This window comes from Podarcis melisellensis, assembly GCF_964234715.1.
Source record: "Podarcis melisellensis genome assembly, chromosome: 8".
NCBI lineage: Eukaryota > Metazoa > Chordata > Lepidosauria > Squamata > Lacertidae > Podarcis > Podarcis melisellensis.
In genome coordinates this window covers 85,916,673-85,936,049 of record NC_138540.1, presented here as the reverse complement: position 1 = coordinate 85,936,049, position 19,377 = coordinate 85,916,673, and the positions used below count along the sequence as shown (strand labels likewise).

The window sequence follows — 19,377 nt, the reverse complement described above, 5'->3', positions numbered from 1 at the left end:
AGATATAGAAACCACCATCACAGTAAAGAAATAATACAACAGCAACAGCACCCCACCCCAAGCTACACAGAACCAAATAACGAAGAAACCAGGACTAGTAAGCCATACCACAAAACAGACTTTCAAAGAAGCGTCTTAACCCATCATCTGACCATGCCCAATAGGATGGGTCGCTGAATCTTTCAGGGCAGTTTGTTCTGTTATCGGAATACTTCTTAATTAAAAGACACAGTTCTGGGCCTTTGCACCTCACTGGTGGAGGGAACATGCAATAAGATCTCTCCTGATGACAGCAGTGTTACTCTAGCAAGATCTCATACCAAGTAGTCAATACCTGTTATAGTGTCTTCTTTGCCAACAGATGAGTGAACCACCATGTATCCTTGACTTGTCCTTTTTATTTTCACCCCTACCAGCATTTGATAATGTTACTATTAATAGTTCTGGTTCTGGATCCAAACCCATGTGTATCAGCTAACATTGGTTAGGCTTTGTGATTTTGCTGCAACATCACTGCACCAGTCCCTATTATGACACCTATTATAAACCTGACAATCACTACAAATAACTTAAAAGAAAAATAAATAAAAGAAGGCGGCCAACAGATTGAGGTTGAAGCCTGACAGGACAGAAGTACTGTTTTCGGGCGACCAGGGGTAGGCTGGTGTGGAAGACTTCCGGGTCCTGAATGGGGTAACTGTGCCCCTGAAGGACCAGATGTGCAGCCTGGGAATCATTTTGGACTCACAGCCGTCCATGGAGGCGCAGGTCAATTCTGTGTCCAGGGCAGCTGTCTACCAGCTCCATCTGGTACGCAGGCTGAGACCCTACCTGCTCACAGACTGTCTCACCAGAGTGGTGCATGCTCTGATTATCTCCCACTTGGACTACTGCAATGCGCTCTGCGTGAGGCTACCTTTGAAGGTGACCTGGAAACTACAACTAATCCAGAATGTGGCAGCTAAACTGTTGACTAGGAGCGGCCGCCAAGACCATATAACACCGGTCCTGAAAGACCTACATTGGCTCCCATTATGTTTCTGAGCACAATTCAAAGTGTTGGTGCTGACCTTTAAAGCCCTAAATGGCCTTGGCCCAGTATACCTGAAGGAGCATCTCCACCCCCATCGTTCTGCCCGGACGCTGAGGTCCAACACCGAAGGCCTTTTGGCAGTTCCCTCACTGCGAGAAGCAAAGTTACAGGGAACCAGGCAGAGGGCCTTCTCGGTGGTGGTGCCCGCCCTGTGGAATGCCCCCCCCATCAGATGTCAAGGAAATAAACAACTATCTGACTTTTAGAAGACATCTGATGGCAGCCCTGTCTGGGGAAGTTTTTAATGTTTGATTTTATATATTCTGTTGGGAGCCGCCCAGAGTGGCTGGGAAAACCCAGCCAGATGAGCAGGGTATAAATAATAAATTGTTGTTGTTGTTGGTTTCATGGGAATGATTTTTGGACTAGGGAAAGATTAAAGCTTTGTTCATTTTTGCTTATTTGTTAATTAATTAGTGTGTCTGAGAATGCTTTATTATTTGAGTATGTGTTTTTAATGGGTGTTATATGAAGTGTTAATGTATTATATGATTCCCTCCACTCCCCTGCCATGTAATATGCATTGTATATCTTTTTCTTTGTGTAAGTTGCTTGAAGACCTTTGTGAGACAAACAACTAAAAAGTCTAATGAAAAAAGGAAGTTTACAAATTTTGTGAAATAAAAAAAAATCAGCATAGCATCAGCAGTATAGCAGACTTCAGCAGGGTTTCCCAAGGGGGTTCAAATTTATCCCTTGAGGTTGATTGGACTGTGTTGGGAGGTAGGGAATAAAGATTATGGGGTTGAAAAGGGTCTCAAATGGAAAAGAAGTTTACAAGGTATTGTGCAAAAAAAGGGGGGGGGGAGAAAAAAGAAACTATGAGCCTCAGGAATAACGGGCATTGGCATATGCAGAGTGTATCTCCCTTGCCAATTAGGAAGCTCTTATTTAGTAAGATGGTTCTACAATACAACAGTATTCCCAGACCATGCTGCCTTATTGTTTTGCTCCCTTTTTTATGTTTTATGACTCCTATTAAAGGTGACTAATGATCAATGAATGTTGATTATATACTGATATTTCTTAACTTTTTTCTTAACTTGGGTTGGGGTTGATGACAACCTTATAAGCTATTCAAAGGGTCAATGAATTCAGAAGTTTGGGAAATGCTGGATTAGAGCATAGGCTGCCATGGGTGCCATACAGGAAACAGGGATTGGTGCCAAACCCGTGGAGGAGCAGGAGGAGCTTTGAGCTCAGATTCCAGATCTGGGAAAAATATGTCCTACCAGGATAGGCGGACAGTGTACAAGCACTCTTGGGTTATACTCTTGATTCTTCTGTTAAGCTTTTGTGTCCTTAGAGAAGCCACTTCACCTCTCCATGACTCTGTTTACCAATCAGAATATACTTGACAGCCTCCCAGGAGAGCTGCGAAGCTTGACTAATTAATGACTAAAAGGGAACCTAGAAGCCTCTTGGGAGTAAATCTAATATGTAGAAATCAGGTATTCTTAGCATTATAGTTTCCATTTAAAAATTCTACAAGAAAAACATAATCTTAGATTTAAAAAATTGCAGCCATTTGACATATATTCCAAATTCTGAAAGCATTTCTGAAAGCTTTCAGCAGCAGAAGCAGATCGGCTGTGTGCTCTTTTATAGTTTAGAGTAAAAACCTGCATAAGGAGGAACAACTACCTGACCTCTGTAGGTGAAGAGCAAGATCATAACTAGCACTCGAGGAATATGTCGCTTAACTAAGGCTGGGAACCAGCAAGGAATTAGATATACATGAAAGCAATGAATTAAGTGAGATGAAGTGTGCCTTGTATTTGCTATGCCATGGAAATCAAAGGGATAGTTAAGTCCTGGGCAAGAGTAAATACTATTGTGGGATGTAGTTCCCTTGGTAACTTTACCATTTAACCAACAGTCAAATTATATCATGGATGTGCCAACTTTTAGGAGAAAGGGACGTGAGTGGTGCTGTGGTCTAAACCACTGAGCCTCTTGGGCTTGCCCATCAGAAGGTTGGCAGTTTGAATCCACCAGGTGGGGTGAGCTCCTGTTACTGTCCCAGCTTCTGCCAACCTTGCAGTTCAAAAGCATGTGAGTACAAGTAGATGAATAGGTACTGCTACGACAGGAAGGTAAATGGCGTTTCCGTGCACTCTGGTTTCTGTCACGGTGTTCCATTGCACCAGAAGCAGGTTAGTCATGCTGGTCACATGACCCGGAAAGCTGTTTGTGGACAAACGCCAGGTCCCTTGGCCTGAAGCGAGATGAGGGCCGCACCCCATAGTCGCCTTTGACTGGACTTAACCGTCCAGGGGTCCTTTACCTTACCTTACCTTACTTTACCTTACCTTACCACTGACAATTAATTACAAGATTCCTGATTACAGTTTCATTCTTTTAGAAGTCAAATGAGTGAAGAGAAAGAGAGACAGCCTGAGAAACAACTGACTCATGCTACTGTACTTCCTGTTTCATGTCAGCAGGTTTTTCAGAAAGGACCAGCTTCCAAGTACTTTACATCAACAATATTGTACAAGCCAACTGTTGTTTGCCTATTTCCGAGTTCTCTTTGTAAAAGCTCTCAATAGAGCAAGAACAGTATAAGCTTCATATAACTTCATATGATCACCTTCATAGCTACTAATTACTTCGCTGCATAACCATCTCTTGACTTAATATTCTTAATATTTGAGGCTTATGAATCCACCATCAAGCCTGATCTGCTTTTTATATACCACCATCAAGCCATGCCTGGTGTGCTTCTCACCCTTTCACAATTTTTCCTTCCTGTTTGAAGATTTACTGTATTCTCTGATAGCCAGAAAAAGATGTCTCAACTAAACATTTTACTTTAAAAGAAACACCACATTTTTAAAAGTTGGGTGAATAATATATGTTGCCTGAAATCTGCTCACAGGCAATTTGAATCCTATTAAGTTAGCTATTATTCTGTATGTATTCTACATATGCTTTCCTTTTGTTATTTTGGTGTAAATAGGCGAAGATTATCTTATGCACAAGTTCTATTTCCCCTCAGAAATTATGCCATAATTTCTATACTTAGTCTAATCTTACAAAACAAGCTGTTTCTTCCACTCCCTGTGACATCCACCAACCAATTTCTGACTCTTTTACTAATTTACATAGCGTAATTTGCATAGGGCAATTAAGCTAATTTACATAGGACAATTTTACAAGCAAAATTTACTTAGAGTGATTTAATTTGGCATATTTTACTTGCATTTAGTAAACAAAACTAAAATTGTTGACACTGCCAAGTTTGACTAAAATTGTATTTGCAATTGGCATTCATTCATTCATTGTTGTTGTTATTGTTATTTATTCAATTTACATATACCACCATTTATCAAAAGATCCTAGGGCGGTGTACAACATTAAGAAGACATTTTATGGAGCAAAATAATAAAATATAATAAAAACATAGCAATAGATAGTATAATAATATAATAATCATAGTAACAGTCCCCCCGATCAGCTTTAACATAAACTATTTAATGGCCAAAGGCCTGAGTAAAGAAGAATGTTTTGCCTAGCATCTGAAGACATGTAATGATGGTGCCAGGCAAGTCTCTCTGACAAGAGCATTCCACTGACAGGGTGCCACCACCAAAAAGGCCTCTTGTTATGGCCCTCCAAATCTCCTGGGGAGGCGGGACATAAAGAAGGGCCTTGGATGACAAGCACAGAGTCTGGGTTGGTTCATAAATTTATGAGACAGAAGAAAAACTTAAAATGTTTTTGCCCTAGATGACTTACACTAACAAGCTTTCCCTTGTTCAGACATAACAAGTGACTGACATTAGTTGAAAACAGAAGTAAAAGCGTCTGATTTTCCCCTATGGACTTAGAGAAATATTTGCAGGAGCCGGAGGCTTATGCATGTAATGCTAAACTAAGGTTAAAATGTGCAAATGCAACTAGTACCAATGTCAGAGTTCCTGCCAACCCAGCAGTTCGAAAGCACATCAAGTGGAAGTAGATAAATAGGTACTGCTCCTGTGAGAAGGTAAACGGCGTTTCCGTGCGCTGCTTTGGTTCGCCAGAAGCGTCTTAGTCATGCTGGCCACATGATCCAGAAGCTGTACGCCGGCTTCCTCGGCCAGTAAATAATAATAATAATAATAATAATAATAATAATAATAATAATAATAATTTATACGCCGCCCATCTGGCTGGGTTTTTCCAGCCACTCTAGGTGGCTTCCAACAGAATATTAAAATACAATAACCTATTAAACATTAAAAGCTTCCCTAAATGGGCTGCCTTCACATGTCTTCTAAAAGTCTGATAGTTGTTTTTCTCTTTAACATCCAGCGGGAGGGTGTTCCACAGGGCAGGTGCCACCATCGAGAAGGCCCTCTGCCTGGTTCCCTGTAAATTGGCTTCTCGCAGTGGGGGAACCACCAGAAGGCCCTCGGCACTGGACCTCAGTGTCCAGGCAGTGTCCAGGCAGTAAAGCAAGATGAGCGCCGCAACCCCAGAATCATCCGCGACTAGACCTAATGGTCAGGGGTCCCTTTACCTTTACCTTACCAATGTCAGAGAGGCAAGAGTACTCCCAGGTTTTATCTATTCTTACAGGTATAGGTGTAGATGATCCCTCCTCAGAGGCTAAGATTCATCTAAACCCTGAATCTGGGACCTGGCTGCCCGTTTTCTGTTTTCAGCATTTTGCATAGCACACAGCTATGCTCACCAAGTAAGCTCACCTTTTCTTGGTGCTCCTTGCCTAGGCATACAAGGCTCTCCCCTCTGAAGAAAGTAGTTAAGTGGCTTTTAAATAGGGCAGCAATCAGAAAATGACCAACGCTTACACACACCTCAAGGCAAATATATTTACAGTGGTACCTCCAGTTACGAACTTAATTCGTTCCGGAGGTCCGTTCTTAACTCGAAACCGTTCTTAACATGAAGCGCACTTCCGCTAATGGGGCCTCCCGCTCGCATCCTGGGGCAAAGATCGCTACCGGGAGCATCTACTTCCAGGTTAGCGGAGCTTGTTACCCGAAGCGTTTGTAAGGAGGATGGTATGTATCCCGAGGTTCCACTGTACAGAAGAGCATACAAGTTAAATCAGCTCAGCTGTACTGAACTGAGCAGGCAAGAGGCATATTTTTCTCCCTCCGTTCTGTTGCATTCTGATAAGGTGCTTATGCAATGCTTAAATCTCATTTTAATTGTGACAAACCACTTTCTGTTAATGGATTAAAGAACTGAAGGAAGGATTTGTATTATTTATATAGTTAATTATTTTCATTTTCCTCCCCTTCGCCCACATCTAGAACACATGTTTTACTGACACTAGTCTGGTTGCAGTTCATCCACATACACCCCCGCCACCACTTTGAGGTTTCATACATCTGATCCCGTCTTGCTGTCACAAGCAAATATTTCTGATATCTCCCCTGGAGGATTTGTTGCATTACTCACACAGAGCAAAAGTACAACTGTGCTTACTCATGCTTTGTAAATATTCTTGAATATAAGCATTTGGGAGAGCTGGGAGACACTTCCACAAAGCTACAAGCACACAAGGCATGCAGAGGGGAAAATGAAATCCATCGAAACACTTTTCAATTAAAGGGTTATTAAATAGATGGGGGAGAAGAGAAGGGGAGTTGCATCCATTTTATTTCTCAATGTTCAGGTTAACTATTTTTTATTTTAAAATATTGTGATGGCTAAGAAACCATAATGAGGCACCACAATCCTGGGACTCCTTGTGAGTAAGTGGTTTCAGGAGAGCAGCCAAACTCTTGAAGAGGAAAAAAAGATCAGAGCCAAGAATGGGGCTCTTATTTTCCAAATGATGGTTTGCTAAATTTGGAAGGAATTAGATTTTGTTGTTTTTTTTTTAAAGACAAAAATATGTTTATTGTAGTGTAGCCCAGATTCTAAGAAAGAAAAATGTTCCTATGCCCTTACTTTCTTTCTGCATCAAATGTTATTTCTCGTTTTTATTTATCAGAACAGAGGAGAACATATTTTTGGCAACAGGAATGTTTAAATGTTTCGGTAACAGCTGTGCAAATGCATACTGAATTGACTGTAATAATATTAGGAGCCTAGCTACAGTTTCTTTTGCAGCTTCTCATTCTGTTCAAAGCAGGGAGAAGCTTACTGCCAACAGTAGTTCCAACTCGATTTATTATGCGATAACACTTGATGTTAAGTCTATTTTTAGAACTCATATGCGCGTGCGCCACACACTTGTGAAACCAGGAAGAGGCAACAAAGCAAGGAAAAAAGGGGGGGAAAAACCTTCCAGTGACACAATCTGCAGTGGAGGTGATACTGAAGCCTCCATCTGCAACACAGTGACAAAACAAACAAACAAGTCCTCCCAGATGTTTGAAACTCTCTTGCTTACTACACTTTCACTGCTAAACAATAGCAATAGCTAAACCGTGGCGCAGAGAATGGTCTGAGGGACATGATGTAGCTTTACTGTAAGCTCCCTGGAGGAGAGACATCATCATCATTATTATTATTATTATTATTATTATTATTATTATTATTATTATTATTATTATTATTAAAAGCATGTATGCTATGCCCTTCTAACACATTTTGAAGATTCTGAACTTAGAGTAAGTAAAAGTGATAAGTGAAGCAGCATTATTAACAATGGGACGTGGGTGGTGCTGTGGTCTACAGAGCCTAGGGCTTGCCGATCAGAAGGTCGGTGTTTCGAATCCCTGCGACGGGGTGAGCTACCGTTGTTTGGTCCCAGCTCCTGCCAACCTAGCAGTTTGAAAGCACATCAAAGCGTAAGTAGATAAATAGGTACCGCTCCAGCGGGAAGGTAAACAGCATATCTGTGCGCTGCTCTGGTTTGCCAGAAGCGGCTTAGTCATGCTGGCCACATGACCTGGAAGCTGTCTGCAGACAAATGCCAGCTGCCTCAGCCTCTAGAGTGAGATGAATGCGCAACCCCAGAGTCGTCTGCAACTGGACCTGACGGTCAGGGGTACCTTTACCTTTACCTATTATCAACAGGAGAAGCCCCAAGGCTCTGGCCAGGGCCATAGGAGCCAATTATTAGGGGCCGAGGTCCCATTGGCTCCCCCAATAAAATATTTGAGGGGACTGCCCCCCCCCAGTTTATGGGCATTACCATTCAAATGGTGCGCATGCACCACGTCTTGTGATCAATTATGCAAGGCAGGGCTTACCTGCTCCCCCCCCAATATCTTATTCAAGTTGGCACCTCTGGCTAGGGCCATCTCTCAGGTGCTTATTTTACATCATACTTTCTCATAGCAGCCTAGAGGAAGAGAGGAAACCGGTTTGTATGAAGCCAAATGATTTGTCCAGATAGCCAAGTATTGCCTGTTCCCGACTAACAGTGAATCTCCTGTTTCCCTGGCAAATGTCTTCCCCATCAACTGCTACCTGATCCTTTCAAGTGGAGATACCAAGGACTGAACATAGGGCTTTCTGCATCAAAAACATGTGCTACTACTGAGCTATGGTCATTCGCAAGAGAGAGCAAGCAGAATGTACAACCTGCACCTGTGGGGCCTAGTGGCTGCCATGCCCCGTTAAAGTGTGTTGGCAAATTTCACTTCAGAATTAACTTTTCCATACATCTTAGGCAAGCATGCAAGTCACTTTTTGTTCTTCCTTATTTTGAATAATAGAGGAAGTTAATCCTCTGAGTATTCCATATCAACATAATTAGAGGTTGCAATTAAAGTACATCGTCTTATGGGGGCGGGGGAATTCTGTGCTAACATACAGTCTATTGGATACTTAGGCATGTAAGAATACTTCTCAGGCATGGCTTTTCATGCAGATAGTAAGCCCAAGAGTGTCATCTCTTGAAAGCTAACAGCTTGTTAGGTAGGGTAAATGTCACCTAGGATTGCCAACAGGAGGCAGTGTAATTAGCATAGAACTGCGAAGCAACTTTGGAAGCCAGGAGGAAAACATATTTTGTGACTGAGGCTGAAATCTACAGAATTTGCAGCCTGGCATACTTGAGAAGGCTTAGCCCCACTGACTCCAAATGGGGAAAAGCTGGCTTATGTTTATGGCTCCTGGATAGCAGAAAATCAGATCAAGAGCAGTGTGTGTAACAGGAATGCAGCACTTCCTGCATGTATTAACCCTTCAGTATCCTTACTAGGAGCTTACTATGTCAACCCAAAGGATATATTACTTTATCCAAGTTGCAAACTTTTGATGTGGTGAAGACACTTCGTGCCTCCAATCTGGCCCTATAGCTTTGCTATTCCTGGTGGCACTGTTGCCACTCCCCTCTACACACTTCTCAGAAGAATATATGTGAGCCAGCCTTACCTACACACAAACCTACTCCCAAACTGAGACATTCAATTCACCACTCTTTTCTACGGCCCTCTCTGCACTTCCCTCCAAGACCTTGTATGACTTTCAACAAGTATCCAGAAGAGTTATACAGCTAGATCCACCCACTAAATACTGTATGTTTTTGAATTCTATTTCTGAAAACACCAGTCTCACATATAACATGAAAGACAATATTTGAAATGGAGGACAGTTTCAAAAACAGCTTGTGATGTGGCATGTGGATTTGCAGTTGAAAGGTGGGAAGGGCAGAGGAAAGACAAAAATCCCACTGCAGTCAGAGCTGTCTTAAGCATATGCGATGCCGGGGTGCAAAGATCCGTCTGGCAGCCCCCGCCCAAGGTTGCCCAGTCCCAGGCACGCAGGAGGGCGGAGCTGGCTGGCCGCCTCAGCATCTCGCTGGCTTGGTTGCCCCCGAACTTGCAGCGCAGAGCTGCCCGCAGCAGAAGAGCCCGTTGCGGCGCTCCAACCAATGGGTGGGCTCTTCCCCAGACTCAACTCTCAGGCCCCGGACTCTCGGCCTGGTGCCCCTGAGAGCCGGGTGCCCCACACCCCTAGCGCCTATGGGTAAGACGGCCCTAGCAGGCATACACCCACACCTAACCTACACCCCTTCTGTTGTGCCCAAAGCAGTTCTTTGGAACTTGGTCAATGTGGGTTGTAGCCAATGGAGTAATAAGTTAAAGTCGCTTAGCAGTATACTTGTTCTGCTGGTAAAATGTTTTGCACAAGCGAACACTGTTGCGAAAGAGAATGCATAAGCAGGTTGCTGGCAATTCTGTTCTGCGATAGACTACAAACCTGTTGCATGAGTTCCCGCTAATGCTACTGTCATACCGGATTCTTCTGTTATACCTTAAAACTCACCTGTCAGCTAGCACAAGAGATACAACCCTGCGTCCTGAATGTTGTTGCTGCTCTCCCATTCAAATTTCACTGAAAACCTCAATGTCATGTTTCCACGCAAATCTCTTGGTTGTAGCCTGACCTTTCTTTCCTCCACAGAGCAGCCAAACTGCTGCCTTTGCTTGGCTTCCTTTTCTTTTGAAACAGAATCACCTAGTAGTCCAATGCTGTGGAATACTACCCCTCTAATGGTTATCTAGGGGTAAAGCTGACCTTGGTCTTATACACGAGCACATAATGGGCATTTGTACACATCACAAAGTTGCCCTTTCTGAATCTGTCCAACATGGAAACAGAAGCAGCTGGTTAGCCTTCAAAGAAGATCAGCAGACACTGGGGAATGTGACAACAGGAAAGGACAAAATAAAAGAAGCGCCCTGCAGGATCAGACCAAAAAGTATGCCTAGTCTAGCAACCTGTTTCCCCACAGAGGCTACCTGTACCTTCTGGAAAACCTACAAGCAAGAAAAGGTGACTGTTCTGTTGCGCCTTTTAGAAGTGGTAAGCCAGGAGGTGCCACAACATAGCCATTAACAGGCCGTGAGTTTGTCTAATTCCCCTTTAAAGCCATCTTATTGGAACCACCCTATCGGTTGACACCAAATTCTGTACACGGTTGAGAGTTGTGGTTTTACCACTTCAGTTGTGGATCCTATGGTGGTAGCAGCCATCCTCCAAATGCTCACACACAACCACTTTTACCAACCAACACTTGTAAATGTGAGGCTTTTTGTGAGACCCAGACAGAGGTGACAGAAGCAACCCAAAGTCTTCATGGATGATGTCTGAAGTAGTAAGACTATTGGCCCAAGGTACATCACAGAGCACAGCATAGGGTTAAAAGATCTCAAATGATCTCCTCAAATTGGTGATATTCTTATAAATAATGCGGGGCTAGACAGACCTTTCTCTGAGCTATTTCTTGTGTTCCTAAGCTAGGAACAATGGACATATATTAGTTATGCCTCAGAGATTCAGTGTATGTACACGTTGTAATTTTTAAAACACACTGGTCTACCACAGGAATTTGTCTTTCTCTCTTGCTTTTTTTCTTTTTTTTAAGTACACCATGTAAGCTTCAAACCCAAACCTTTTCTAGACCCTCAAGCTACCCAATCTTTCAAGGCCTAAGTGACAAAGCCAAAAGACTAGTCAAGAAAAAGTTGGGGAGGACCTGATTCCCTCTTTACCAGGTGCAGCTATAAAAAGTAGTTCCCCTTAAGCATCCTTTTGCTCTCACCCCACAGGGACAGTAAGGTAAGGTAAAGGACCCCTGGATGGTCCAGTCCAGTCAAAGGTGACCATGGGGTGTGGTGCTCATCTAGCTTCAGGCCAAGGGAGCCGGCGTTTGTCCACAGGCAGCTTTTCTGGGTCATGTGACCAGCATGACTAAACCGCTTCTGACCAGCATGACTAAACCGCCGTTTACCTTTCTGCTGCAGTGGTACCTATTTATCTACTTGCACTGGTGTGCTTTCAAACTGCCAAGTTGGCAGGAGCTGGGACAGAGCAATGGGAGCTCACCCCATCGCGGGGATTCAAACTGCCGAACTTCCAATCCGCAAGCCCAAGAGGCTCGGTGGTTTAGACCACAGCACTACCCACGTCCCTGCAAGGACAGTAGACAGCAACAAAAGTGCTGCTGGTGGTGTTGCTGTTTTGATGGTCAACGTCATTTTTTTGCTTTTTACTTTTTCTAATATGCCTTGACTTTCTCTGCAAAATGGAAAATAATAAAACAAACAAATGTAACTCAACATGGGGAACCTATCAGCTCCAGCAATCTGTTCCAGCCAGTGGGGCCAGTGGTTGAGGATGATGGGAGTTGCTGTCCAGTAATATCTGGAGGGCTAAAGGTTTCCCAGCCCTGATCTAACGTTTGCTTGATGGGTAAAAAGGTAAAGGTAAAGGACCCTTAACAGTTGTCCAGTTGCAGATGCGCTCATCTTGCTTTACAGGCTAAGGAAGGCAGTGTTTGTCCGCAGACAGTTTTTCTGGGTCATGTGGCCAGCATTACTAAGCCGGTTCTGGCGCAATGGAACACCGAAACCAGAGCAGTGCACGGGAACGCTGTTTACCTTCCTGTCGTAGCAGTACCTATTCATCTACTTGTGCTCACATGCACATAAATAGGAGCGGTACCTATTTATCTACTTGCACTTGTGTGTTTTCAAACTGCTAGGATGGCAGGAGCTGGGACCGAGCAACGGGAGCTCACCCCGTCATGGGGATTCGAACCACCGACTTTCTGATCGGCAAGCCCAAGAGGCTCCAGTAGTTTATTTTAGATGCAATTTTTCTATTACTATGTTAGTAAGATAGCATTATGCAATTAACAGAACAGAATGCTTCTAATTTGGGTTACAAACTTGCTATTGCTGCTTTTACTAGCAGCTTGGCATGTAGAAATTCAGCCAGCAATGCTTTCCCCACTTGAAACCTCTCTGTTTACCTGCCACATTTTTCGTGTTAGGCTGCTCCTAAAGAAGCCTTGCATTGAAGTACTAGCCTGGAAGTTACTAGTGACCAGGAACTACATGCAGGGGAGCACATGAAATTCCACATAGGCAACTGAGGAGAGATGAAGGAAGGACAGAGGTGTTCCTGCTCTCCACTGCACCCAGCATAGAAATGATGTGGAATTCTCCATCCCTCCTCTGCCAACCCCCAGGAAGCTAGTAAAAATAAAATAAAATTGCACAGTAGTAATTTATATTTACAAGGTTGTGTTAAAAGGCAAAGGAGCAGGACTAAGGCTGGAGTAGTAGCACTAGTATGATGAAGATGGGGTAGGAATTAGAAGGAATGGATATATAGCAAGTTACACAACTGAAGACCTCAGGCTATGTGAGAAACTCACATTTGCAGCATGGCAGCAAAAATATGAAAACAAAAGTTGCATCTCAGTTGGCAGACTAAATTACTGTGTAATTTGAGAGCTACTGTACCATCTGATTTATAAAAGAGATCCCCCGCCTCACTCCTCCCAAAAAGGCTTGCTATTTACATCATGGTGTAAATGTGAAAGCAGAATTGCTTTTATGTTTGGAAATTACTGTCTCTCTCTGTTTCTGATGTAATGAACAAACCAATCTTAGTTGATGAAGTATCCCAGTGTAAGTACTTAAAGAGAAATAAAAGTTTCTTAACTGGGTTATACAGCAGTTCATTTGCAGGGGTTATGAAAGGCTTGCCTAGAATATTTCATTTATGTTAAGTCAGTTCAAGGAACTGTGCTGTGTTGTGGTAAATATAACTTGTATTCTATGAAGCTGGTGGAAGTGAAGCTGATTCCCCACTTTTCTCTTTCTGCAAGTGTTCACTTTTTTCTTTCTTTCTTTTTCTTTCTTTTTTGCTGCTGTGCCATTGCTTTTCAGAAAGTAATAATAAAAAACTCACCAGATACTGCATACATCTGTTATTTTATTAATTCAGGCTAGGGAGCCCATTTAAAGATCCACAATTTAAGCAATAGGAGCATCTGCTATTTCCTTGATGACTAGATTCATGCATTACAAAACTAGCTGATCTCCAAACACAGGGTTTCTTGGCTCCAAGTAGGCAAAAGAAAGTTTTAAAAATATCAGCACACACAGCGGGAGATGTTGGTGTCAATCTTAAGAGGGGTTTTCTGAAAAGAATGAAACCTTAGCAATGTATTCCCCCACTCGGGGGTCAACTTGTCTTATATTTGTTGATTTGGCACAGCACAACAATGAGTACAAAAGCAACTGCATTTGTCTGGAGATTTCATTAATAGTATTTATATTAGTATTTATATCAGTGTTTCTACTCAGCACTCCACATGCTGCATGTACACGTCACAGGAAGGAGTATACAGCTGAGGATTTCAAATGTTAACCAATAATTTCCTGTACACATTGTACACATTTAGCAATGGAAATGCCTGTTCTAATTATCATCTTATAGAGGTTGGATAGCCATCTGTCATGGATGTTTTAGCTGAGATTCCTGCACTGCAGAAGGTTGGACTAGATCAGTGTTTTTCAACCTTTTTTGGGCAAAGGCACACTTGTTTCATGAAAAAAATCACGAGGCACACCACCATTAGAAAATGTTAAAAAATTTAACTCTGTGCCTCTATAGTGACTATATATAAAGTAATTCTCTTGAATAGGAATCAAATAAACACAAAGAAAGTATTTTATAATTACTTTATTATGAAAGAGTAAGTAAACAGAAATATGAAAAATTATAAAATACTTTATTTTTAAATCTTTCGAATTTTTCAATTTTTCCCACGGCACACCAGGCAACATCTCGCGGCACACTAGTGTGCCACGGAACAGTGGTTGAAAAACACTGGACTAGATGACCCTTGGGGTCCCTTCCAACTCTAAGACTCTATGATTATATGAAAAGAGAAAAGGAAATATTCCAAGAAATGGGAGGAGATAAAAAGACAGTCAACAAACAGCGGAACACCACAATAAAAATATATAGTATAAAGCCCATTTGCGATGACAAAATTTTCATAGTATCTGATTTCCTCGGCCCTTTTATAAAATTCAGTTGAAAAGTTGCATATTGTTATTGGTTTCTCAGCTTAACACATTGCACAGTAATAAAGCAAGGAAACTCTAATGGCAACAAACCTGCTTGATTTGCCAATAAAAATCAGGATACTGACAACTATAAAACCCATCAATCTGAACTGTTTTAACCATGGACAATTCCCAAGGTATTCAAAAGCATGAACAAGTTTCATTTGCCCTGAACACAATGTCTAGTACGGCTCTCCTTTTTAAAAGATTATATATATGGGCCTCGCTCTGGCACCTTTATGATCCTTCAAGACTTTCCTACCATATTTAATGTGAAACATGACAGTCAACAAACCAACAACAACAAAGGATTTCACTTTATGATTCCCCCTAAAAGTTAATGCCTTGTGCAGTAGTATTTTTAAACGGCAGAACTAACAGCAATGCTTGACGAAAGTTATTCTACTTTGTAAATTAAAGAGATGGACTGGAGAACATAGTATTAGTTCATGCAAGACATTGTCTTCCAAAAATATTTTAGAGCAGATGAGACATGTAAGTACAAAGTGATAAATAAACAAACCCTTTCCTCATTTGCAGATAGCCCCCTGAAGCCTATTGCCCTAGGAGACTTTCTGGAAACTCAAAAGAACAATGTAAAGCAATATGGTCTATTATTGCCCTGTTCACCATTCTTTAAACATCTGGATTCTTGCACTAGCCATTACAGGAGAAAACATATATATACAATTACAGAATTCCACTATAGGGTTGTGAATGGTTCTAAACCAAGTCAGAGGGAGCAAGCTGGAGAATCACTGTGGGTGGGACTCCAGAGATACTGGGAAGATTTTATTAAAGCATGCTCAGGGTGGTTAACAACCTAAAATCTGGTAAGAACATATAAAATAAAATCACTTAAAACCTACAGTGCCTGAATGTTCTTATCCTCTTCTAAAGACTGGAACAAATAAAAATGTCTTTGAATACCACCTGAAGATGGAAGGGATTGCCTAATCTCCCCAGGAACGGAGTTCCAGAGGGACCACCTGGCCATCTGGAGTAGTAGTACTGCAAGAAGAGCTTTTACCTCCGATTGTAAACTGTGTTTTGGGAGACAAGGAGGAAGGTCCTCTTTCAGGCACTTGGGTCTCAAATCATTTTAGGGCTTTGTATTCTAGTGGGTGGGACACGGGTGGCGCTGTGCGTAAAACCTCAGCGCCTAGGACTTGCCGACTGCATGGTCGGCGGTTCGAATCCCCGCAGCGGGGTGCGCTCCCATTGTTCGGTCCCAGCGCCTGCCAACCTAGCAGTTCGAAAGCACCTCCGGGTGCAAGTAGATAAATGTTGTTGTTTAATCGTTTAGTCGTGTCCGACTCTTCATGACCCCATGGACCAGAGAACGCCAGGCACCTCTGTCCTCCACTGCCTCCCGCAGTTTGGTCAAACTCATGCTGGTAACCTCGAAAACAGTAGATAAATAGGGACCGCTTACCAGCGGGAAGGTAAACGGCATTCCGTGTGCTGCGCTGGCTCGCCAGATGCAGCTTGTCACGCTGGCCACGTGACCCGGAAGTGTCTGTGGAGAGCGCTGGCTCCCGGCCTATAGAGTGAGATGAGCGCACAACCCTAGAGTCTGGCAAGACTGGCCCGAACGGGCAGGGGTACTTTTACCTTTACCTTATACTAGTGGGTGGCGCTGTGGTCTAAACCACTGAGCCTAGGGCTTGCGGATTGGAAGGTCGGCGGTTCGAATCCCCGCAACGGGGTGAGCTCCTGTTGCTCGGTCCCAGTTCCTGCCAACCTAGCAGTTCAAAAGCACGTCAAAGTGCAAGTACATAAATAGGTACTGCTCCATGGGGAAGGTAAATGGCATTTCCATGCGCTGCTCTGGTTTCGCCAGAAGCAGCTTAGTCATGCTGGCCACATGACCCGGAAAACTTTCTGCGGACAAATGCCAGCTCCCTCATCCAGTAAAGCGAGATGATCACCACAACCCCAGAGTCGTTTGTGACTGGACGTAACTGTCAGGGGTCCTTTACCTTTTTATACTAGTGCTAGTATACTAGTACCTTGAATTGGGCCTGGAAGCTCAAAAGCAGCCAGAGCAATGGTCTCATCTTGGAGTGATATGTTCTCCTCTGGTCACTCTGCTCAAAAGCTAAGCTGCCACATTCTACCCCAGCCATACAGTTTTTTAAGAGCAATTTGATGGAGCGCACATTGTAATAATCTATAAAGGAGATTGTCAGGCAATGCATATGAGGAAATAAAATTGTGAATTCCGAACAATGAGCTTTGGAAACAAATGAAAATTCAACAATTTACCAATAACTCATTCCTGCAACAGCTGATGTTCAGACAAAAATATAACAGCCAATAACCAACTCAGACTGCACTCCTAAGCCTTCTTACAAAGATGGAAATGCAAGTTAAGCTCCACTAAAATAAGTGAGAACATGTAAACATACTTGCGAGCACACTTTATGTCTCAAAAATCATACAAAACTGACAGCAAAAGAAGAGGCCCCCTCACTGCCTCCAGTTAATTGTATCTGGGAAACTCCAGGTATCTTTGGTTTTGACAATCTGTCTCAGCCCTATACAAATGGATTTTTTACTACACGATGCAATTATTTTTAAGTACTAGAAATAACAAGTGTGTCTCTTGGTATGTGTGGTTGCTCTTACAACCCTCTAAACCCTTGAATCTCTTCTAAGAAATAAAGTATTGGGGCCATATGAGGCTTTCTGCAACATGTGTTAAAATACAGCTTTGCTCAGTGAATAAACAACCAAATTTATATAGTAATGTTAGTACCAGAAACAGCAACTTTACTAGTGGATACTTAAATAGCATTCAAAACCGCACACACATACACACCATCAGATGACTCAGTACTATTACAAACTTGCTTCTAGACAGTTTAGCTTCCTAGCCAAACACCTGGATCCCATGTTAATTTGCCAAGGCAAGCCTTTCATGCGGGAACTTTGTAGCAACATGTCAGTCTGTTGTTTTAGACACCAGATCAATTTATCTACAACAGTTGACTGAGGACACCATTTTCTGTTCCTGCAAGGAGACCACACGCCCCAATTGAAGCGGGACATCCTGGAATTACAGAAGCCACCTCGGCATCTGATTGGAACCCGGGATGTCCTGTTTTGGCTTCCACGAGAGCACTGCCCCAAAAGACACACATCCCAATTTTCCTCCACAGCATGTTGGAGGGTGTGAGATCAGGCCACACAAACGACAACTCCTGCAGAAGCTGTGTTGGAAGAGGAACGGCAACAAATAGAACAATTAAGGGTTCACAAGTAAAGTTGATATAACAGAATATGGAGCTTGAATTCTAGTACCTTATGGCCCAAGGCTGGGATCTACTCGGTTTTCCATGAACTCAATCCCCAGAGCAATTTTGAGCCACAGAAGGGAACTGGGATGTACAACATAAAACTGGCAAGCAGTATGAAGCCCCTGCATTGACCAGGCGTGCCATAAATTTGAAGGCTCTGGTCTTCTGCCAATGCCTGGTCAACTGCATGCTTGCTGCCCTTTAGATTCCATATTAAGCTTACAGTTCAAGCCTTTTCTCTGCATCAAGAAAATGAACCTTGGGCTAGAACACACACACACAAACACACGATTCAGCTAAGCCAGGGGTCAGCAAACTTTTTCAGCAGGGGGCCGGACCACTGTCCCTCGGACCTTGTGGGGGGCCGGACTATATTTTGGAAAGAAAAAAAAAAGAATGAATTCCTATGCCTCACATTTTAAATAAAAGCACACATTCTACTCATGTAAAAACATGCTGATTCCCAGACCGTCCGTGGGCTGGACTGAGAAGGCGATTGGGCCGGATCCGGCCCCGGGCCTTAGTATGCCTACCCATGACCTAAGCCCAAGAACTGAATGCTGAAGCAGCTCACTTGATGGCACAGAGCTGTAACAATGACCTCTTGGCAGCAGTGCTGTTGCCAATACCACATACTGGCAAGGGGCCATGGGCCAGATGACTCCCATGGAGATCGCCCGTGGGCTGGACTGGCGCAGTGCGGCGCTGGAAATCGCATCTGCGCATGTCTGCGGCACTGGAAAATGCTTCTGCGCATGCCCTGACGCCGAAAATTGTGCCTGCACAGAAGAGATTTCCAGTGTCTGGACATGTGCAGATGCGATTTCTGGTATCTGCGAGTGTGCAGACACGATTTCCGGCACTGCATGGTGAGTCCCCATGCCACACTACACCAGTTTAGCGCAGCGAGCGGGGGACTCACCTAGTGGGTGGCTCGGTTTGGAGGTGGCCCGAGGACCGGTAAAATGGTCTTCGTGGGCCACATCCAGCCCATGGACCGCATGTTGCTGACCCCTGGGCTAGGTAGTGACAAGGCCAAGGCTGGGCTGACAAACAGATGGAGTCAATCCAGTGATCCAGCCACACAGCCCCAACCTCGCCCCTCCCAGTATGCAGTAACAATGCTGCAGCTGGGAAGATATTGTAGCACCTCCGTCCCAACTAGTTAGCTATTACAGCTTTTTATCCCTGGGCT

At 43.3% G+C, this 19,377-nt stretch overlaps 1 protein-coding gene across 8 annotated transcripts in view; it reads right to left on the bottom strand.

Annotated features, from left to right (window-relative positions):
- BICRA (BRD4 interacting chromatin remodeling complex associated protein) overlaps positions 1-19,377 on the bottom strand; it is a 101,025-nt gene that overhangs the window by 47,637 nt on the left and 34,011 nt on the right. For 2 of the 8 annotated variants that reach the window (XM_081921883.1, XM_081921887.1), the window contains exon 1: positions 10,277-10,414. The exons of the other annotated variants lie outside the window; for them this stretch is intronic. The gene's annotated coding sequence lies outside the window, so the exon portion shown is untranslated. Of the gene's footprint in view, positions 1-10,276; positions 10,415-19,377 lie in introns of those variants that run through there. 8 annotated transcript variants of the gene reach the window in all.